The 24,021-nt window shown below is 38.2% G+C and overlaps 1 long non-coding RNA gene across 1 annotated transcript; it reads right to left on the bottom strand.

Annotated features, from left to right (window-relative positions):
• Nucleotides 1-372: 372 nt before the first annotated feature.
• On the bottom strand, nucleotides 373-23,126 carry LOC124866740. The gene is made up of 3 exons (XR_007037900.1): nucleotides 23,019-23,126; nucleotides 22,748-22,911; nucleotides 373-618 (listed from the first exon to the last, which is right to left on the bottom strand). It is a non-coding gene; the product is annotated as an uncharacterized LOC124866740 (long non-coding RNA).
• Between the last annotated feature and the right edge of the window lie 895 nt (nucleotides 23,127-24,021).

A 24,021-nucleotide genomic window follows, 5' to 3' on the forward strand; every position in this document is an offset into this window, starting at 1 on the left:
TCACATAACAACTGTTTATATATTGAGAATAAATTGAACATGTGGACTCTCTTTACTAATTAAAGGAGTCCTAAAGGCAGTTTGTTATATTGGATTGTATCATAGTAAAGGGAGGCTGAATACAAACACACATCAAACCTTCAAAAGTTTTTTACGTGTAAAAAGTCTTGAAAAACATACAACCTTTTCCGTTCACTTCACAATTATTCACTTATTCATGTTGGCCCATCACATAAATTTCCAATGAAATAGATTGAGGTTTGTGGCTGTAACATTTACCTTTGAAAAGCACTGTACTTCAGGGAAGACTTGGGCCTCCTGACTTTTATCAAAAAACAAGCTTCCTGAAGTCAGATCCAGTCACTGTTATTAAATAGTGAACATGAAGCACTAGGGAAAAAACAAAAAACACAACCATGTAAGAAGAGGCCAGGTATGAGCCACATAGAAAGGAACGACAGAAATATTCAGCTTTCACCTGGAGCCGTCCTTTGACATCCACGGGAAAATGTCTGCATCAGCCAAACCCTAACAAAGACAAGCTGCCAGAGCCTATACATGTCTGGCTGGTTGTGCTCCCAACAAACACAAAGTGAACTTTCGGTGACCTTGTCAACACTGAGACACACCAAGAAAGAAAAAGGAAAAAGAGGTTTTTGTTCAGCTACAACAATAAATCCAGACAAATGTCATCAGACAGAGCACAGTCACAACACATAACTCAGGTACAGCATAAGGGCCAGTCAGACATCACACAGGGACAGTAAGGCAGCACCTGATGGCACTCTGCAAAAAAAAAACAGGAAGAAACATCTAACATGCAGAAAGAAAGCCTCAGGAAATGCCTATAAATATACGGACTGACAGACAGACTAACACAGATTTCATGTTGCGGTACAGATGGACATTTAGACAGGTGGAACCTAACAGACAAAACCTTTACCTTCTTTTTACTTTTTCTATTTTAATCAGATTTTTAGATACAGATTAAATCAACCTATGGTTTTGAGTGTCAGTTTTGATATAAAATTACTTTAAATATTAAATATTTACGGTGGTAATTACAGTATTACATGTAGCTTTCAGTAATAGGGACAATGGACAGCAAAGTCAATGATAAGAAATTTTCAAATGTCCTGAAACTAAACTCATTAATATTTAAGCTTATTGCTTTTATTAATCTCTTTTTTATGAGATATAAATATCTGTTCATGATTTCTTTTTGTTCACGCATTTATGCTCTGAATATTAAAATAAAATAAAATTTAAGAACTGATTTGCAAAAATACTCAAATAAACCTTAAACAAAAGATTAGAAATTGAAGATTCCAGTTAATCTGGAGATTTGTAGATCATGTAAATATAGGTAGAAATTTGAAACTGATTTTTAAGAGATTAGTTTATCCTCTGAGGAGTAGAAGGTATCCAAATGTAGCATCCTTATCAAACTGAATGCCCAGTCAAGCTCCTAAGGGTTCTAATTGTTATCTCATTTTAACTCCTGATGGACAGCGCAACATACTGTTGACCTGACTGGTCCTAAAACATGAACTTCAACACAGTATGCACATTAAACTGTGATTATATCAAGAGCCAGATGGGAAAATAAACATTTTTATTATCGCTGCATCATATGCAATGACTGATATCTAAAAGCAGCACCTGCCCCCCTTTAATAGGAATTCATGAGGAGGAATTGCTTGATTATCCCCTCCTGTAAATGCATTTACATCAGATAGAAGAAATTTGTGTATTACTCTAATTGTAAAGATAAAGGTGTGAGTGCAGTAAAAACAGACTGCAAAACAACATCAGATATGTTTTTCTACCAAAGACCTGCCTGAAACAAAATGAAACTATTAGGTGGTAGCAGGCTTGTTTTCACTTCATGTGCAGACGTCATTTGTAAAAGGAACTAATGATACAGACGAGAAAACAGCCTTCCAGTTACTCCCATTAGCTTTACTAATGACAATCTTTGAAACCTCTCATATAGTGATCTACAGTCTCTCTAGCTCCAGTTGCTAGAGGCCATTTGCTGTGCATCATGCTAACCCATTATAGTTTAAAATTTCCCTTAATCAGCGATAGTTCTTTCATCTAAATGATTTCTCTTTAATGTGCTGAGTTATACAAGCCTGATTTGCTCGTCTTCTAAATTAGCAAATAGCAAATAAATAAATAAACCATAAATTTAAGTGGATGACTTGACTTAATCTAATATAAACAGATATGCTCTAACATTTGTTCATGGCGAGAAATGATCAATAAGATCAAGAACAGAAAAGCAGGACAATTCTTAGCACAGAAGCTACAGGATTAAAAAAAATATATGGACATCGATCAATTGTAATATTAAGTTTAAAGACTGGATTTTCAGTTGACAATGCACAGGCAGTAGACATTAGGTCTAGTATAGATATGCAGTGCATGTCAGAAGTTTACATGAATGGACCTCAAATTTAGTTTTACTGATTTTTTGGTGGATTTTCTGTAATCCGCACATGGTCAAAGTTATACATACTGGCCTAAATATGTACGTATGCCTACAATAATATCTGCCGCTCTGTTCCTTATTAAGCTGCAGAGAAACCATCTAATAAGAACTGGTGTAGGTGCTGGTTGTGTAGGGGTTAGCATGCGTCCACATATAGAGGCTATAGTCCTTGAAGCGGTCGTCCCGGGTTCGAGTCCCGGAACAGGAGACCTTTGCCGAATGTCTCCCCCTCTCTTTGCCCCTCCTTCCTGTCTGCCTACTATCAGAAATACAGGTCTCTAGTGCTGAAAAAAAAAAATACCATATAGAAGCCTACTATGAACTGGAAAATGCTGGAACACCAGTGTCAGTGTCCTCAGTGAAGTCAGTTTCACACCGCTATGAAATGTGAGCATGCTGACCAAATATACAAGTTTTTATTGGCTTATTTATATTTTTCTAGATTTCAAACCACCTTATCACCTGGTCACCTCTGGCAATTGTAACATTATGTCTCAGAGGTATATTAGAGAACGATTCTCCTTTCTTGTAATGCAAAAGTACCTCAAGATTGTAAATAAATACCTCATGCCACCCTTGTTTTTTCTTTTGTAACATCTGTTTTGAGTTCTTTCTTCTTGTCATTAAATCTGAGGTCTTGTGAAGTTGGGGGAGGATAGACAAGCAATGTTGTCGACAGGATAGGAAATGAAGTTTCCTGCTTTTTATTGGGTTGCTGGTGGGAACACATGACTCTGCAGGAGATGTGTGGCTTATGGCAAGAAAAACTAAACCATGCTGATTTCTTCAGATGGCTCTGTTACAGACAAACATTTTTATTTAAATAATGGAATCAAGAGGACTTTTTTCCAAACTGAAATGCATTCGTGTACAGTAAAATCCATTATGAATTTTGATAAATGTATCCCTAAACATGCTGTGCTTCCTAAAACCTGGAAGGTGGCAGCAGTAGCACTCATTAAATGTGAAAATGTACATCATATACGTCTAACTATAGACCAATTTGTGTACTTCCTATTACTTCAAAAATAGCAGAATAATGGGATGCCCAAACTCCTTGTAGGACACTTCAATTATGGCCTTTCCCATTTGCATCCTATGCAGTTCAGTTTATTCGACCATCCCTCAACTACGATGGCCCTGTGTGTCTATATCTAAAAGAATGTAAGGTATGTTAGACACGAATGTTACTGTTGCCAGTGTATATTTAGATTTAAAGAGGGCTTTCTAAACCCTAAATCATCAAGTCCTTCTATTTAAGCTAACTTATGTTCTAAAGTGATTCAAACTGTTTATCCAACAAGAAACAAAACGTCACTATTTGTGGTTTCCTTAATGTCCTGACGCTGTTCCTCAAGGGTTATTCATTAGGTGGCTTTTTTTTTTCTTCTTTCATTAACACCCTACCAAACCTGTGCCAGAATGTACACATTAAGACATATGCAGATGATATTACATTTTTACATCAGCTAAAAAAAACCTGCAAAGTATTGTGCACCTCTCATCTGTTTTATCTGATATTCAGGTATGGAACAACCCTGCCATACACCATTAGGGAATGCACAACTTTTTAGTACTTGAAAACCACTTGACTTAAGTCCTCTTAAACTTGCATGCATAGTTTGCACCAGATTAAAATGCGTTTTATCTCTGTGCAATATATGCTTATGTAAATGTTTGTTTGTGTTTGGGTATGTCTTTACACTTAAGCCCCACATTATACATACCTCCGGCAGGTTTAGGTTGATCGTTAAGTAATCTTTTAGGTGTACCAGCCTGTTTCTTCTGACTGGGAATAATATTAAAGTTTTGTAGCAGCCCAGCCAGAGTCCCATATTGATCTGGATAGAGAATCTATGGAGGGAGCTAAACATTAGGGTAATGGCAAGGAAGGCTTTTACTCCGAAAGACTGGGAGCTCAATACCATAGATAAATCATCTTATACAAGTGGAAACATGTAAAAGGTTGGTGAGCAATTATAAGAGTTTGACTGTTGCAATGCCAATACAGATCTTTCCACAGATCACTGAGAAGGATATAAACAAATTGACATTTGTTTATCATCTGTCATGGGACAAGCAATGGAAAACAGTTTTGGCCTGCAAAGGTGTGCCATTATAATTTGTTAAAATGTTCATAACTGCACACTGTCCTTTTTTAGCATTATAAATAAAATAGTTAAATAAAGAAGTAACACTCTTTATTCTGCCACAAAAAAGCTTTCTGGAAGCTTTCAAAGCTATCACTGTAAAGAAAACTGCTTTTTGAGAGAATGATTTTACACTGACCTTTAGTTTCAAAATGTTATTATCTTGGTTTAATGTGGAAGCACCATTGACTCATGGGTTTATAGGGAAATAGGACTGTTGAGTGGCCTGAGATGCACAAAAATGACAAAAATAAGAAAGCAGAAGTGGAGAGATAAGAAAAAAGTAAGTGTGAAATGCAAGATGTAGTAGTCCTTATTCTGGGTATTGGTTGAAGCATCATGCGGTTGTGGTGAGCACATATGGGTATCGTCCAGTTGAGAGAAAAACAGGTTGTGAAAGACAAAATATGCTGACCCAAAACCCTGACGTTCCGCAAAACTTAAGAGTGGTTTCTTGTTTGCTTAGAGAGAAAACAGAACACTCAGAAACAAGCAGTGAAAATGCAAGCTGACTATCTAAAACATGTAATGTTCCTCTTTCTATGCCTGGCAAAAAATAAACTGTCCATATGAAGTAGTGAGTACATCTAATGTTCTACCTAAACAGTACTTTGTTAAAACTGAGTTTATATTTGGTTTCAAATGGAGGGTTGATATGTGTATTGATGTGAACGAACAGATGGAAATCCTCCCATCAGAAAAACAATGCAGCTCTGTGAAAGCAGCCAACCACACAATTCATTAGACTTAAAGCCTTTGAGCAGCATAGAGCATGATCATTTTAACTTCAAGATGCTTGCACCAGCTCAGCTTTTCAACATTAGCACCTGCCCTCTGAAGAGTCGGTAGTTAGTAATGAAACAAGGTTCAGACCCACTTCTGCAGTTTGCCATAAATCCTTAACGACAAAATCTATAAACTTCTCCAGGCTTGAATATTTATGGATGCCTGTGGTTCCCCAGAGTCCTGTTTCCTGTCTGGAGTACCTCGTCGAACAGAAACTTCTGTGGAGCAGGTCTGGGTTGTTACAGCTCTCATGGTGAGTAGAGCTTCCAAATACAAACGAGGTGGTCTGTTCGGCTTGGGCAATAAACAAAATGGTCCTCTGTGGTAAAACGAATTAAAACACCAAGAGTTTATACAAATACACATCTCCTTTGCCTGAAACAGGCTCGCCAGCGGGATGTGGCTCGGAGTTAGCCCAAAACCGACTAAAACCTTCCTGATTTGGATCCGTCTACTAATTAGATGGTAAAAATGACTTCAGGCTACAAAGATTTTCTCTCAATTTGATGAAGCAAAAAGCAGCTAGTACCACAGTGATTTAATAATAGGAAATCCTGAGCTGTATCTGGTATGTGGTTAAATCTGCAAGTTAAAACTGTTCATTCCTTTTAGTTTTTACATGCCAGCTTGACCACAGTAGTTGACCTTACAGCTGGAAGGCTATACAAGTTCAAAATCTTAAGACCAGGAAAGGAAATACAAACATTTGCATTTTGTGCTGGTGGATGATAGCCTGCGTGTACGTAGAGTTTTAAAATGCAAAACAAAGAAACAGTAGCAAAAGACAAAAACAAACAGAGTAAACTCATCAGCTGATTGAACATTTGAGAACATGAGACTTAAAAAATCAACATTTGTGCCTCAATATGGCTTTCTGATAATTTTCTGCTAGATATTCACACTGTAATCAAGTCGTGATGGCAAAGACAAAAAAGGCATTCTGTCTTGGCAGTATTGTTAAAATGCACAAGCAACGCCTCTTGCAAGGTGGCTTCACTGCTGAGGTTACATTTATTAAAAGATCCTGAGACAGACCCAAAAAGTTTACACTTGCAGATTCAACAGCTTGCCTGTGAAAATAGAGGCACATCCTTCACCCAAACTGAGGTCTTTACTGACTGCAATCCAATAACAATAAGATCACATCTGCAGGAGAAAGGCTTAAACAACAAAAACAGCTTCAAAGCTGTCTTCTCCCATATCACAAACCTGCCCATTTTAACTTTGCCAGGGAGTATCAAATATGGTTAAGATAAAATAAGATAGACTTTATTGATCTTATATTGAAATGAGAAAGGCAGTTTCACTCTCTGAAACACTAAACCTGGACAGTCTTGATGACTTCCGTTACTACATTACTGACATGACACAGAGATCCCACTGGAGATAACTTTCCACACAGCCCAGAGGAGGAGGATCCATTATGATCAGAGAGGTTTTTCTTAAATGGACCAATGGCGCTTCAGGTTTTGCAGGGCGTCAATCTACGGCAACGAGATGTTGCAGCAGGCATCCCTCTTAGCTGTGCGGTCTGTGCAGTGATGACAGAGTCTTTCAAAAGGACAGCTCTGCAAATTAACACAAATCTAATAAAGATTCCCCTGATCTAAATCCCACTGAAAACATTTGGGGATGAATGGCAAGGGAGGGTTAGAGTCATTTCTTTTTACTCTTTTAGTTCCATTTCAGGTGTTATTTGAACTTTGGTGCCAAAGCTTTTTATAGCCTGTTTGATTTGAAATTTCCCACTCTGTTTTGGCTATTGTTTTTCAGTTCTTCTATTATTTGCATTTTGAAGCTTCGCTTTGGCGGTAATACCAAGATGTACCAAGTAGTAGTTAGAATAGTGATTTTAAGTAAAAGGAGTCAGATCATGTTCTACATTTTAATTTTACATGTTTTAGGTATTTTTACTAAAGGTTATCATACCATCAAAGTCTTATACTGGCCTTTGACCTTTCAGTATTTTGCAATAAAGTATTTAATGTTAGACATAGGGCACAAAGCTGTTTGGTTAATAGGTGGAAAATTTGTCACTATAATATAGGTAAACCAAATAAAATAAAAATGCTTTACCCCCCCATTGGTCGTTCTTCTAAATGGTCCAGTTTGCCCTTTGCATCCAAAGACTCCAAATAAATAAAAATAGGATCCTTTAATTCAGCCTAGTTTTTTTTTAACCATTATACATGTAAAGGTTGGCCATGATATTCCATATTGAGAAAATATTAGAGAGAAAAAACACCCAATTATGTTTGCAGGAAGCTCAAAGTCCTGCAGTTCTTTTAATAATTTTCACATCAGGAAACTGAAACCTGGCCACACCTCATGAAACTCTGTGTTAACATAAAAGACCAGAACAGAAGGGGCATAGCATACTGTTAAAACCCTCTGAGTTTGGTGAAAAAGCTGAAAAGTTTTATGAGTCTCTTAGCACCCTTTCACAGCAATAATGTTTGACTCGAAAATTTTCTAATAACTCTCACTCAATGTAATAACCATAATTTCCCCCTTTAAGTCAAGTAATGCATATTTAGAAGGAAGACTATTCATGGAGGTCTTCCTGTCCCTATTAGAAGAAAAGAAAAACTTGCAGGTAATTTCCCTCAGGAGCCGGAGGATTAATAACCCAGTCTGACAGTGCTGAAAATTAATGTTTGTTAGAGTCTAAGAGGATGCTGGTGGACACAGATGGGGGGAGTACATGCGTGCAAGTGTTAACGTGTTGACATGATTGTAACATCAATCAATCAGACGCTGATGATTCTTAACATTCCCACTCAATATAATGCTGTTTTTCCTCTCTTATGCAACTGAGTGTTGAGTGACTGCTCCAAACCTGAATTTTCCCCCTTTTACTTTTTCCAGCTCGGTTTTCAAACCCTGTGGTAAGGAGCAAAGAGTTCACCAACAGGTTGTGTGTCAGTGGGCAATTATGAGGACCTGCTTCACTAAGCGTGTGGTTTCCACTGACAAATCCATTCACAGCCTGCAGAGAGTTGCTATTTTTGAATCCTGGCCCGGCTTGGCGTTAAGCTTGTAACACTAACATCAAAGTTCACAGAGCGTGAAAGGTCTGATTGTCCATTACAAGCGCCTGTGGTGGTATCCATCAGGTTTTGGGTGACAGAACTGACAACCACAGAAGGAAATCATTTTAAGAGGGAGTGGTACAATGTTTTCCAAGACTTAGAAAAACATCGTAATGAAATGTTGACAGTAAATTCCTACCAAGACTCACCCATGGAAAAAAGGCATGTGAATGCAGATTAGGAAGGGCTCATGTTGGGAGTCTTACCTCTTTACCCATAGTAAGCTAATGTTATGGTCAGCACAGCACAGATTGGCCAGCGGCAGTAATAGCTGCTGCATAGCTCCAATTAAATTTCTACCTAATAAAGGACTCAAGGTCTGTCATTACAGCTAACTATGTGACCGAGCTCAACTATTGTGTTCTTTTACAGGTTTGTTGTCCTGCTGGTCCAAGCTTCTTGACATCACTTGTCTCAGTCAAAGATCCCTTTGTTGATCCGTGCCACTCATGTTTCCGTACATGCCACTCTTCTTTCTCAAGAGGCCCAGAAGTAGTACAGTACTCTCTACTGAAACACACAACCGATCCATTTTTAACTCAATGGGACAAAGATAAGTTGAGTCGAACAGGAAGCTGACCACAGCAACCACAGAGAGGCTTCAACCTTTCTTTTTTTAAAAGAAAACACATTCTGTATAATATCAGTCATTTTTCACATCACCACACTGATTAAACCAGCCGCATCAGGCCAAGATCAACCTGTCAGCGGATTATTAACAATGCAGGAGGTTCAGCAGACATAAGACACAAGGACCCAGATCCATAAACTTATGTACAAAATAGTAATAACAAATTCAAATCTGTTTACAATTTAGTCAATGACTGCATGCAAATCTAGCAAATAAGGGCACAAAAAGGTAACCCCATTTAAAATGAACTATTTTTGCAATTTGCCTTTCCACATAACCATTTATTGTCGTAGCTTTAATAATATACTTTTTCATAAACGTTTTGTTACTATAAATTCTTTCAGTAATGGACTATTGCAGGTATGGTGGCTCTGTTGGTGCGTACAACATAGCTTATTAGGCATTAAGAGGAAACAAATATTTAGTGATTGCTCTGGTTTTCAACCTATATGCAAGTATAAATGCCATGGGAATATCCAGCCAATTATAGAGTTCAGGAGGCAGATGGTTTCGGTGTCCCAGAGATGAACGTAGTTTGATGCCAAATGTCAGTATAAACACTAGAACAAAAGCAAAAGACCTTGTGAAGGTACTGGCTGAAGTTAGTAAGAGAGTGTCATTATACAGGTTCTGTACCAACATGGCCTCTTAGAGAAGAAGAATCTGTTACTTCAGTAGCTACACATAGAGGCAGATTATACTTTGCAATTGCACTACAGGGCAAAGAATTTAATTTCTGGGAAAAATGTCCTGTGGCCTGATAAAAAATAAAATTTGAAAGGTTTGATTGACAATAATTTATACAAGGAATAAATACACACAGGTGAACGTTCTAATTGATGTGTGCTGAAGGCAATTGGTTGCATTGGGTGGTTTTATTTAGGGGCAAAGGGGGCTGAACACAAACTTTAAAAAATGTATTTGTTAAAAACATTTCAAAACCGAGTTATTCTTTTCATTTTCATTTACTTTTTGTTGGTCTATCACATAAAATCCCAATAAAATATATTGTGGTTAAGTGGAAAAATACAAAAGAGGTCAAAGTCTATCAATAGTTGGCGCTGTAAAACCCAAAGACCTAGTTCAGTTTTATTAAGGTGTTGTTTAGCAAAATAAAATCAGAAGTAGATTTACAGACAGACACAAGTTGTTAAACAGTCATACCTCATATAAAAGTGTCATAAGGTTTACTCGGTCACTGCAATGATCCAAACAGTTTTATTGTATTGACCCACATGTAAACCAGCCACCAATAACAAATGGATGAGTTTGTTTCAAATTCAGCCCAGCCACAATCAACTGTTTTCAGAGCAAAATGCAGAAGAGATCAAACGTCTCAGGAGTTTATTAGTAACCACTGCATCTTGGGTTAAACCCATCAGATTGACTGGGGACTTATAGCATGTACAGTAACAAGTCAATTTACTGAAGAATGAGCTTTTTACATTAAAATGTAAATACAATTACAATTATCTTTGAGTGTGTAAATAAACCAAACATATATATGTAGAGATTTACAGAGATTAATTTAATATGTATATTTTATATAATAATAAGAAGAAATTATATATAATAAATAACATAACAAATACAGGGACTTACAGAGATTATTATATCAGGAGACTGTGAAGGTACAGCTAAATGTGAACTTTTTTAGATAGTTTTGAGAAAGTTAATCTCCATTTCATTTTTTTGTATTTTAACAGCCTATTTGCCACTAAAATTGGGTGCTCTTTAATGCATTTTCCTCAGAATGTTCCATGTACTGTAACATAACTCTAAAGGATGATTGGTCCGCCCCTGGGCTTAACATTGGTAGAGATTGACCTTAAGCTATACCTTCGGTAACAGCACATAGTTCTCATTTGACATTTTTTATCCAACTTTGATTTTTATATTTGCGGCTTTTGGAGTTCAGTCCATCCTCTACTGCATGTTAGGTTTTGTGTGTCAGTGTTTTGTAGTAGCTATTTCAATTTTATTTAAGTATAAACAAAATGAAAAACAGTTGGTAGTGAGGTTTTTAAGGACTGAGTAGAACCTTCAGAATATTTTAACGAGGGCTATTTATGTTCAGTTGATATTGCTCTTATTTGTCTGTGAATTAAGTCTTTAAACCATATCAGCCACAAAATTATATTTCAGATCAGAAAGGTCTAGATTGGCAAACAAATTATATTTGTAAAAAAGGTGATCTGATCTATTAAAGCTTTCAAAAACTATAACTCTTCTTTTCCTCAGCCATTTGAGGAACATATATCTAGTTTAAGTAAAAGTTAATCATTTGTTAGGTTAAAATGTAGTTGCTATAGTTGATTTATATTGAAAAAAAGATAAAGAAGTGAAACTAAACCCAAAAAAGGAAGAAAAAAAATTGCCACTGCTTCACAGTTCCGGGTGAATCCAGTGACAGCTCTCTGTGGGTTTGTCTTTACATGACATTTCCCAAATCAACCCAATCATGGGATTTTTCTTTTTTGTTTGTTAACATATAAACCATTACTGCAGCTGACAAGATAGAAAACAAACTTGCAGGCTGTTTGGGTGGTAGAAAACCTCTAAAAGTCTGCAGATATTTTAAAATAGAACTGCTCCCTATGTTAGAAAATGTTTTGCAGCAATTATCTGCTTAGCTGAATTTCAACATCAGGTTCTGACTACAGCAATGAAGATTGAAATATAAATGAGGGATTAAAGAGGCTGAGGAACAATGGAGGTGAGAAAAGGAGCTAATCTAATTAAGATTTCAATCACTCTATTAGGTCTGAGTAGGAGAAACAAATGGCGAATAAATTCTTTCATCATAACAACCGGTTTAATTACTCCAAGACAGCGCTGACATCTGGCATGTCCCCTCTAGGCTGCTGAGAGTGTGTGTATGAACACACACAGACACACATGCACACATATATATATGGAGAGAGGAAGAGGGAGAGTTTGCTTTGACAATATGAAGGGATTGTGAGGGTGAGAGTTCAACATGAAGTGTGCTTTTACTGAGCCCTGACTGTGTTTATGAGCAAGAAGCTGGCAGAGTCAGATGAAGCTGCAGCCACCTGAATTATGCATCCATACTGCACCAACACGGTCAGGGGAAAGCAGTTGCATTAATGACATTTGGGACGATTTTTCCCATGAGAGCATGGCGCTCTGGCTGGGAATGAGGTCACGGGCCCTTTCAGTAAGAAGAGGTGCGGTTTAATCTGACACACGAACACGAGGCCTCATTGTGGAGAGACAGCCTCGGAGAGGGTTTGTCAGGCTCAGGAACTGCGGCGGTGGCCCAAGGTGCCATGCCAACAACACACTCAGAGGGAACAGCCAGGGCTTCTCAGTACTCAGCTGCAAAACTTCTTGTTGTGAGTCTGTCTAACCACTTCCTCATGCTGCAGGCGGCAAGGTCAGGGTTCAGTCAAGTCCTCTGACAGCCAGAACAGGCTGCAATAACAAGAGTGCCTGAAACAAGAACTCTCCTTTCATTTTCTTTTCTCAGCTACTGCTGTTCCCCCCGTCTACACCCCTGCTTTCCTTCCTGCAGCCAGACACATTTCTGCAGTCAATTTGTTTCTGAGGGGCCTCATTTTTTACAATCCTGATGCATGAAAGTTTTATCATTACACCATTATTTTTTTCCTGAACACAAAGCTCAAAAACAAACATTGTCTGAAAATGTTTTCCAGTCACAGAATCACTCCTAGATTTAGCAAAATAGGTGACCTCACAGACAGTTCACAAAGGACAAGAAAGATGAGAATAAACCCTTAAAGGGTTTTATGCAACATAGCTTTCTTGACTCACATGTCAGCCAAAGCTTTACAAAGGAGAAATAAACTATTTACACTTTTTGTTGTTTTCAAATGGATATAAATAACATCTGGTTTAATCGGGTGGTTATATACTGCCCTCAGCTGGTTCAGACTGATATTGCAGCTGTTAAAACTGCAGAAAACTTCAATACTGCACACAGAAATATTACATTTCTTTTCTGTGCCGAAAATACATAAAAAGTCAAAAGCAAATTAACTTTTAACAAGCTGATAGTTGTATTATTAAAAGAACAAAGTGGATAAAGAAGTTTTTAAGTAGAATTTTAAACCAACAAGAATAAAAAAATCTTATAAAGTGAAGTTTTTTTGTTGTTTATTTCCAAAGGGAAAATGTAACTGTCAAATAATTTGACAACAACTACACATAAAGATAATTTAGTGTTTATCTGTTTATATCATCATAACCATTATATCATAAAGCTCAAAAGTTATTCATATTAGCTGCAGCCATATATTGGATCAATATTCATCAATGTTTAGGGTTAGGGTGAGGGTTAGAATCAACAATCAACAACAAATCAACAAATAACTAATCATAATTGTAGGCTACTTGTTAACTGAGAAATAAATACCCGAAATGTTATCAAGTACAAAGTTTGTTTGGAGAACCACCCTCGATGCAGGACTAAGACTTGGATCAACCTGGCTCGATCAGCGAATGAAAGGGAGACTTTCAGGGAATGTGGGGATACAGACAGTAAGTTAGCCAATCACAAGAGTTCTTCCTCTGTTATGTTAGAGAGCATCACAGATGTGCAACATTAGAATAATATACTAAACTTTCCTGTGTGAATTAAAGGTGCTTTAACTTACTTCATGAAAGAAAGTGGACTAAAGCAGATTTTAATATTAGCAAAATGGTACAACAACCTAGAATATCAAAGAAACAGGTTCTGTTTTCTGAAAAATGCTTTATTTTGACCACAATGAGAGTTTATTTTCTCTAAATTATAAACTTTAGCTGATCTGCTGAAATAGGCATGAGCGCACAGTCTTGGAGTCAGTTCATGCTACAGGAAGACTGGTAAACCACAAAACAATAAATTCAGGGTGATATAAAACCACAATCAGCATCTTGAAGGTTTTGTTTGACTGTGAATCTGTCAAATGATGAATCAAAAGGATGTGACAACAACATAAAAAGCACAAAGCAGACACAGCATGATGAAAGGATGGCTGCGGAGTCTCCAATCTGTGGGTTGTTTCATTGCTGAAGTACCACATGTTTGCAGTTGATCCTACAGCAAGCAGCCATTCACACTCCAGAGGGAGCATGTTGGTATTAATAGGTCAGAATGGTGTGTGTGCAATATACAAGTCAGCTAAGTGGGTCAGAGACGTGGATTCAGGGACCTCGTAAGGGTCAGCAGGCAGACTTAGAGGTGTATTTGCACTTTTCTGGCAAGGGTATCTGCGGAATAGCTTTGCCCCGCAGGTCGGCTTCAATATTTGTTGTACGGATGATTTATAAATATTTCCCTTTGGTCTCACCAAGGGCAGAGAATCTCACCAGGGGGAAAGCTCTCTCTGAAGTGAAGCCATAAAAGTAAAGTCTGTAAGACGCCTGCGTGCTTCAACACACACACAACCTGCAGCAGAACTCTCTCCCATCTGTGCCAGACACACACACACACATCAGCAGCAGAATAACTGTGATCAGGTGAACACTTCTGAGTAGATTATAAAGCACTCAGGCCGGAAACCTCCAGTCACTCTGAGTTTGACTCAAAGCGGAATAACAGAGAAGCAGTCACCATCAGACTGGGTTCAGAACGCAGCAAAGGGTTCAAGAGGCTCCCCGTGAAAATAAAAACCCTGGACACGCTTTAATGACAGTAATTACTTGTCAGCGAGGAAAAATGGGAGCAATTAAACAGGTATCTTCACAGCGGGGGGGGGGGGGACTTCAAAAGTTGGCGTCAGCGATGAAAAAAAAAAGAAATTCACAGTTTGGACATGTCACAACAAACAATTTGGCTCACATCATCTTTTTTCACAACCTGTCTTTTTATACAAGTTGCCAAGAAGATGCTGCCTAGATTAAAATTAGCTGTGAAGATTTTTTTGTTTAACTAAATCAAGCACTGATGAAAAGAAAGTGGTAAACAGATAAAGATGTCAGTTTTATAGCCGGTTGCATCTTGAACTCCTGACCTAAGAAAAGACTTTCCTCCTGTGTGTCCAGTTAGATGTGTGACAAAACAACCCAATAAAACTCAGATCTTAACCTTTACTTCCATCCTGTCGACCTGGTCTGGGATCAGTTGACGATAACTCAGCCACTGAAACCACAACTCAAACAGAAAGGCTGTTTTGACCGTTTGACCTTTTGGCCTACACGCTACTGAAATCCCAGCTCAGTAGAGGAAATGAACCCTCCGAACCACTTCATCATCATCAGTTCACTACAAAGCACATGTAATTCATGTTGGACAAGAGGCAGCAAATTAGGGAAAGAGCAGAATGCTCTGAATTAGTCTCAGCGCCGGGTCCCCTCAAATGAAAACAAGACTGTTACTCAGCCAGATCTTAAGCAAGGGAGTTTTTTTTCAATCCAAAGAAATACAATGGACTCACTGGAAATCACCTTTCCAAGTTTATATGTAGTTTGCAAAGAAATAATCCAAAACATAAACAGAGGAACTCTTTTCTTTATTAAAGTAAATTTTATTTACACTTCTAACATTGGTTATGTTTGAATGAGCCATTTGTAGTGTTTGTGTTAACCTTGGTTAATCTGTAGCACATTCATCCTGATAATGGTAACTGTGTTCTCTGCACTGTCCGAAACGATGGTCAATTCACGCTGAGTACTGAAATATAGTTACATTTTGAAAACTTGCAACTGGTAGCGGTGAAGATTTCATGAGAAAATGGTTTCTATCAACATGATGATATAGTATATACACAAAACCAGATATTTACAATAAATATACAATAAAATAGAATATGTGTTCCAAAGAGGCTCATTTGTCATTTTTAAAGTACCTTTTGAAAATAACAACCATTAAGCAGGTATTAAACATACTTCTTAATTAGATGATGGAAAATCTTAGACAACAGGCCACCATTGGGGAATGAGAGTCCAGTGATTTTAGTAACTCTGATACTGATAATATGAGATTAGACTGGATCCCTAATTTGCAATACAAGCCAAAGCAATGTATGATGCATTTAAATATTATAATGACCATCACTAAATCATGCCATCTAGAACTGTGTGTAAAACATGTATTTCAATTGCACTTAATTATTCCTGAAGTGAAATTAGATGTTGTGGTAGCTCTGTGAGACACAAACCATCAAAACCGCAAGTAAACCACTTATTACTGCACCTTTCATTTTTTTACTTGGACAGCAGACATATTTGATTTTAGGTCATGGTCATGGAGATCTGAAAACCCAACTTTCAAGCATAACTAGAACATACTACTAGATCTGGGAATTACATCAACCCCATCTTAAGCATGTCCAAGTTACTTCAAATCCAGCAATACTGACTAACTGATGGAAAACAGCATTGTGGTTTGTATTTAAGAAGCTTTACTAATACCCGTATGTTGGACACATTGGACACACTTGGAAATTAATTCCACTTATGTTTTGCTGTTTAAACAGAGGTTGGGCAAGGAGGCAACTGGCTTAGCTTAGCTTGAAAGAAACAAATCCAGTGCTTAAAAACACATTACTCGGTCCAACCTCTATAAAAAATAAATGGCCGAAATCTGTTTCCTCTGTTTTAGCTCATCCCTGTGCATGGATTGCTCTCATCATTCTGCTGGGAACAAGGGAACATTGTTTCTGCTCAGAAGATGAAACCATACACATCACCTCCTCCCAACAACAGAATATAAGACAATATACTACAGCCTGATTTTAATCGAAGAGGGTCAAACTCCCAGTCGGACGAGTGCTTATGAACTGTCAACCAACCAACACATGAATAGAAAAACTTAATAGTACATTTTTTTATTTAACTGTTGGTATTACATCATCAGGAGGCCTAGGGGCATAACTTTTCAATCAGTTTTTTCCCCATTGCAAAGAATACTACTGATGCTATTAAATAATATGGCAGCACATTGCAGTTTATAGACTAAAACCCTTATTTGACATCTGAATGACTTCAGTTTCCCAGTTTAAATGTACCATCGAACTCTGCAAAGACAGCTCAACATATAGGAAATGTTGTACACACAGATTTACTTAACTGAGGGAATGAATAATAATATCAGTAAGAAAAATACTTCAGCTATCAGTTCAGCTCTTAGCCGTAGATCTTTTAGGTCCCAAAATATGTCAAGGGATGCTTTGAAGGTACACAAAAAACCTTCCTTTGAAACAATATATACTGCAAAGGTCAAATCTGGAACATCCATATACATTTCCTGGTGCTAATAAGCAACAGGGAGAGGTTTCACACAAATTCCCTAAACATTCTTGCTAGCTATCAATGAAATTGGAGCATCTCCTACACGGTAACATGAAATTGGCATCAGTCCTACGAATTTATAGCTTTTTCTTTATGGAATCAAGCACAGGTTTTTCCAACCGCGCTAACAAGTTGGGGGTAACACCCTCAGGCTTAATCCTTGCTCTATGAATTGATTGAAGCAGTTAGAGTCTGCCTCCATCGTGTTTCCAAGCATGATCCAACCCCAAAAGCCTTACCGGAGCCAAGATGCAAAACCGGGATAATTTTCCATTTCAGAGTGAGAGGTTATTGTGGAAGACGTGGTGGGAAGGTATCATGGAGCGGGATATGTGGTGGTTAGGGGCCATCTGTTTCTTGCTAAATCACTGAAGGGGGAAGAACAGTCGAACAGATATGCTAAGCATTAGTGGTTAACCAACTACTAATGAGGGGAAAAGAAAAACATTGAACTCAGATGAAACTGTTTAGCATTCAGGCGTGTACGATGTCCTTACTGGATTTCAGGGAAAGATGGCCAACACTCACATAAGCCTCATCTGTAATAACCGATGGGATAAAAGGAGATCAGCTCTGTTTCTAATCTCTGTGTGGGTTATTCCATCATTGGAATGAGGACAACTCTTTTCACACATATATCCTATACACATACTTCCATACCTTGGATTTAGAAAAAGTCCTGGGCTCCTGGTTCTGGTCTTGGCATGTAAAGTCAGATTCTTGTGCCAGCATTTGGCATTTGCTGGTTTTCATTTCTCTGATCCAGCACTCTTCCCTCATCTACCTCTCAAGGCCTTGCAATAAATCTTGGGAAAATAGAGGGCCTCCTGCTGCCACGCTGCAACTAATTCCCAGGTGTACAAATCCCAGGTCAACCCAGGATCATGTTGCTACACTGCCAGTGTGTTACAGAGAGGAGTAACGTGATGGTAGATGACACCAAAAGAGGGATGTGAGGCAACGAGCAAGAGAAAGGTGAGAAGTGGAAGAAAGAAACAGAAACAAGATGAAAATTAAATAAAGTGATAGAAAACAGACAGAAAACAGGAGAACTGGGTTTGGGAATGTGAGCCATGCTAAAAGCTTTGAGGTCAAATCAACACCAGGTCCCCTTCAGAGCCTTATTATCCCATAAATGAACTTTATTGAGGCAACAAAGTGCTTGAGAGCTCTGCAAAAACATTAAAGGGGCCCTGTCAGTCTTGGCCTGGGGCCAAAAGAAGTCCTGTTGCTTAGGGGACTTATGAAAAAAATGTGGGGCCCTTGACTTTATGTGTGCTGCCCTTGGTGAAGTCTCATGAACTAATCAGCAGGGCTCTGTCTGAGTAACAGCCTATTAGTAATAGAAAAGGTGTTTGCAATTACACAAAAGAGACAAAAATTGCACAGAACTGACCTGTGAGGTCACCAGGAAGGAAGGATGAGAAACAATGGGAACGGAGAGGAAGAGGAAATGTTAATATAATGCTGTTATAAAATATTTGACCTCTTAGAGATTTATCCTGTTTTTGCTCATTTTCATATCAGACAAAGAGAACCTGAGTAATTCAAAATATGTAGTTGTCAGGTTGATAAATTGATCAAATAATTGGAAAATGCTATCTAAACTAACCAGACACTATGTGAAAAAGTATTTGCTCCCCATGTGAAATCATGAATTAATTGATTAACCACATTTTTTGGAAAGCTGGTTTTAATTTGACCGGTTACATCCAAGCATGATTACAGCCAGAACTGCAGAAACGAGAACCCACTAACAAAAATTGTCTGACAACATGAAGTAGCCTAAAAGATCTTAAAAAGCAACACATCATCCGCCGAACAGAAGAAATTCAAGAACAAATGAGGAACCAAGTAATTTACATCTATCAGTCTGGAAAGTCTTTTAAAGCCATTTCTAAGATTTTAGCACTCAAGGAAACCACAGTTTTTATTCCACAACTGGAGAAAATATGGAACAGAGGGAAACTTTCCAGAAGTGTCCAGCCAACCAAAATTACTTCAAAAGCTAAAAAGAACCAAAAGACCCATCTCACATCTTGATGATCCCCAGGACCTTTGGGGAAATATTCTGTGGACTGACGAGACAAAAGCGAAACACAGCATTTCATAAAACGAACATCATTTTGACAGTCAGGCATGTTGGTGGTTGTGTCATGGTCTGGGTCTTCTCTGTTGCCTCAGGACCTGGATGCCATACTGTAATTGATGGAACTATGAATTCTGCTCTCTAGCAAAAAACTCCACAGGGAGAAAGAGTTTTGCAGGAGAACAGTGAGTCAAAGCACACCATCAAGTCCTCTTCTGATTGGCTCAAAACAAACATACACTCAGTGAAAATCAATCGAGATGCTGTGGTATGACAATGACCTTGAACAGGGTTGTTCACAGTGGAAAACTGTCCCATGTGGCTGAATTTCAACAACTGACAAAAAAGGATCTCCACAGTGATGTGAAAGACTCTTTTCCAGGCATCGCAAACACTTGATGGCAGCTGTTAACACCAAGGGTGGCAAAACCAGTAATTAGGTTTAGCGGCCTTACTTTTTTACATATTGCCAGGTTGTTTTGGATATCTCCCCTTGTTAAACGAAAATGTAATTTTTAAAACTGTCTTCTCATTTTACTCAGGTTATCCTTGTCTGGAAAGGTTGCTATATGATCTTCAAAATGTAAGTGTGACAAAAAAGCAACAACAAAAGAAATCTGTAATGGGGGAAATACTTTTTCACACCAATTTCTGTGATCAGATGGAAAAGACAGCTACAACCACTGAGAAACCAAAAGCCAATTTTTGGTATTAAATCAATCCTGTTGAACATTTAGCTGAATTGTGTTGCAGATATGTTTTGCAACTTCTTTGTTTTTCAGAAAGGAAAACCAGACTATAACTAGAAATATTTGTATGTCCTGTGAATGCTCTAACCTGAGTTCTTCAACTAAAACTGAGAGAACTGAAAAACTGAAAAAAACTTGCTGAAATACAAAAAAAGTGCATAAACTAATAGCAAAACTGTCAGCTGATTAACTTAAATAGAACTGTAAGTTGAAAATGGCTTAACTAGATGAAATCCATGGAAAAACCACCGAAGAACACAAAAAATTGAAGAAATTTTAGAAAAATAAGATGGTTCGGGCAGCTGACCTGGTGATGAAGGTATAATTGATCCAAAAACAGATCATCATCAATGGTCACAGAGTAATTAATGGTACTGATAAACTAAATTTTATTAAATTTATACTGACATTGTTTACAGAGCTGACACAATGAAGGGTGTTCCAGAAAATGAACTGGTGGTTAAAAATCAACCAGCTTCACCATCCTGACTCTGCCATTAAAAATGTTAAGGCCAGAGTTTTAATTTAAAATGTTTTGCACTTACCTAAACAAAAACAGGTAAATTGCCAAAGAGTCAGTGACAGAGAAGAGAAGGTCCTGCATACTATAATACATCCACAACAAACAGCCTGCTTTGTATTTAAAGAGGAACTCAGTCAGCCTTGCACATCAAAGTGTGGTTACTTGTCTTGGGGAGCAAACGATCATTTGTGGGGAGTTATACAAAGGTTTTTGTGGTTAAGGAAAAAGCTGCAGAAACACTAAAGTGCTTCCAGGGATGAAGACTCCCAGTTTGAAAATAAAAACCATCTGGTTTTGAGGCAAAAGTTATCAGAGTCCAAAGCCTGCTTTTCATCTTCAAATGAGGCTAGCACCTCAAATCTACATTGCCTTGTACTGGTTTTGTTGAGTAAACATTTCAGGTTTAGTCAGTAAGATTTAAGAGGTGTTTAGCTTCAAAGGCGTGAAAGGAAAATAAAAAACCAAGAGTGCTCTGTTAACCGCGACATGGAAGTATCAGTTATCGTAAAGGTAATTAGTTTATCTGCCCTTGGAAATCTTAAGGGGAACAAAATCACTTTTATCCCAGCTGATAGGGGTGTGAGTGTTTTATTTAACATGTAGCATAGTCACAACAAAACGTTATCTCAATCCAGACATGCAGAAAGGCCCCTAAGTTTCTGTATGACTGGTGAACCGCAGTGGCTCCTCCAGAGACCGAGCGTGGGGAAAGAAATGAGCAGCCACTGAGGTGGAAGACTACTGGGTGAGATAACAAATGTTCATGACAGCCCAGAGGACTGCAAGGAAATACGTGGGCGTTTGTTTGATGTGTATATAACCACCAGCCTGGCTTCCCAGACGGCTCACCACTCAGCGGGCATGCAGTGGACGGCCGGGGCTGAATCCAACATAAATACTGTCTGATCCTTTTTGGGGCGACAAATTTTATAAGGACGGGATTTCTTTTTTGTTTTGTTTTTTTGCGGTGAAGAAAAGGGGTTACAATGGTTAACCAAACAGCCACAAGTGGATGCATGGGACTGATTAGGACACTGGAAATAGGATTAAAAAGATTTCTACCAACAGATTGAAATCTATTTGCCATGATTGCTGAGAACAGCTTACTCAGTGCAGACTGCAAAAACAGAATCTTAAAACAGAGGAAGGAGGGGGACCATAGAGCTTTACTGAGAGTATCTCAGAACAAGTCTTGCATCAATTAGTGGGTGTTGGCATGTCAGAACAGAGGATGAAACAACAGATGGGTTAGCTCTTAGTCAAACCTCTTTCAGTATCAATAACAACGGTTTATTTAACCCCATTTTAATTTTCACATTAAAAGTCTCCCTCTAGCACAGAAAGTGTGCACAGCACGAGTTTATCTTACATAGCTGATACAAACCTGACCTCTGTCCTCAGCATCCCCTGAAAACAGCTTTAATGAAAAATAAATCTATCGAAGTCAGAAAGAGCAACAGGCAAATCAATACAGGGGCAGGGTTTGAGATGAAAGCGGGTGCTGTGTGCCAGAGAGATCCTCGCTCTCATTCCTGGGTTGATTGGATTTAAAGTGAAACCACATGAACTGAGCCGCCGCTGCCACGAGGTAACGTAAGACAGCGTGGACCTTAAAGCAAACTGACGTCAGCACGCACTAACCCCAAAACCGCTGTAGGTTTCAATAATGTTCAGGACTCCATCGACATCTACAGTGCAACAGATATCTTCACACCCCTTTATTTTATCCACTCTTTGTTATGTCAGACTTATTACAAAACGAGTAAATGTTTCTTAAAAAAAAAAAATGCTACACGAAGTATCTCACAATACCTAGTGAAAGCATGGTGGCAGACATTTTTGTAAACTTGTTAATAAACATTTTACATAATACGTACAGAATTATTCACACTCATAGGTTAGCATTTCAATGTAACACCTTTGACAGCAAAGACAGGCTCAAGTCCTTTGATCTGAACAAGCTTAGCTCACCTGTTCTGGGTCAGATCGTCTTAGGTTCAGGCAGGTTGGACAGGCAGCATCACTAGATGACCATCCCCAGGGCCCCACTGGGCCACTCAAAGATGCTCACAGACTCCTGAGGTAATTCCTTTGTTAGCTGTGTACTTTGCAGCAGTGTTGTGGCAAAGTACACACTGAAAGAAAAAAAATAAAACAGTGATCATATTAGACCTGGTTTGGACTCCCTACACTGGCTTCTAATCTATTTTAAAGGCCTGTTTAGAGCATTAGAATGTTCTACCAATATACTGAAGCTTCAGTCCTCGACGCAGCTGTCCTGAGTTCGACGCCTGCCACCAGAGACCTGAGCTGCATGTCTTCCCTCGCTCTCCACCCCACTTCCTGTTTGCCTACTATCAAAAAAATAACAAAAATGAAAGCCGCTAGTGCCGCAAAAAAATCTTTAAAAAGTAATAATAATAATTTAAATGGTATGACACTACCTTACCTGTCTAAACATTTGCAACTTCCACTCAAACAGAGCTCTGAGGTCTACATATCAGCCATATTTGGAGATTTTGATATGTAGACTCAGAATCAGAGGTGACGTAACCTTTTGCAGTGGTTAGAGAACAATCACTGTTTGAAAAATAGAGCTGCTCAGAGTGTTACCCATAATTATTGACATCTGTGTTGCAAATGTGCAAAAAGTATTCAAACAGATATATTTTTAATTGCAGCAGCATAATCGCACCAGGAAAAAAAATTTAAAATCCATCCGTTAATCTATACATTTAATCAGTGGTGGAAAAAATCCAATGTTAGGAACTAATTCGTTTTCGTTCATTTCTTAAAAAAACTCCAAACAGAATAGAATAGAAACAGGCCCACAGCATCAAAGGTCCTCCACCACATCTAACACTGGGCATGAGGTGCTTTTTCACTTATTCTTTTTTTTACACCAAACCAACCAGGAATGTTTGTAGCTGAAAAGATTAATCTTAGCCTCATCTGATGAAAGCCCACAGTTCCAGTGAAATTCCCAGCAGAGTTTTATAAACTCCATTTTCAATTTGAGATGGTAGGAAAGAAAATACTTTGTTCAGACATTACTCTTAAACAACCGGCTTGCATGTAGATTTAATTTAATTCGGGTAAAAAATACTTGATTTATCCCAAAAGTAAATTAGGCATTGAAGGCACTCTCATGATCTAAATTTCTTTAGAGCCATAAATGGTGACGGCTGCAAGCAGGAAGGATCACCTAGCAGTCTGTGTGGTAGAGGATTTGAGAAAGCCTTGAT

The sequence above is a fragment of the Girardinichthys multiradiatus genome, chromosome 4 (assembly GCF_021462225.1).
Source record: "Girardinichthys multiradiatus isolate DD_20200921_A chromosome 4, DD_fGirMul_XY1, whole genome shotgun sequence".
Lineage (NCBI taxonomy): Eukaryota > Metazoa > Chordata > Actinopteri > Cyprinodontiformes > Goodeidae > Girardinichthys > Girardinichthys multiradiatus.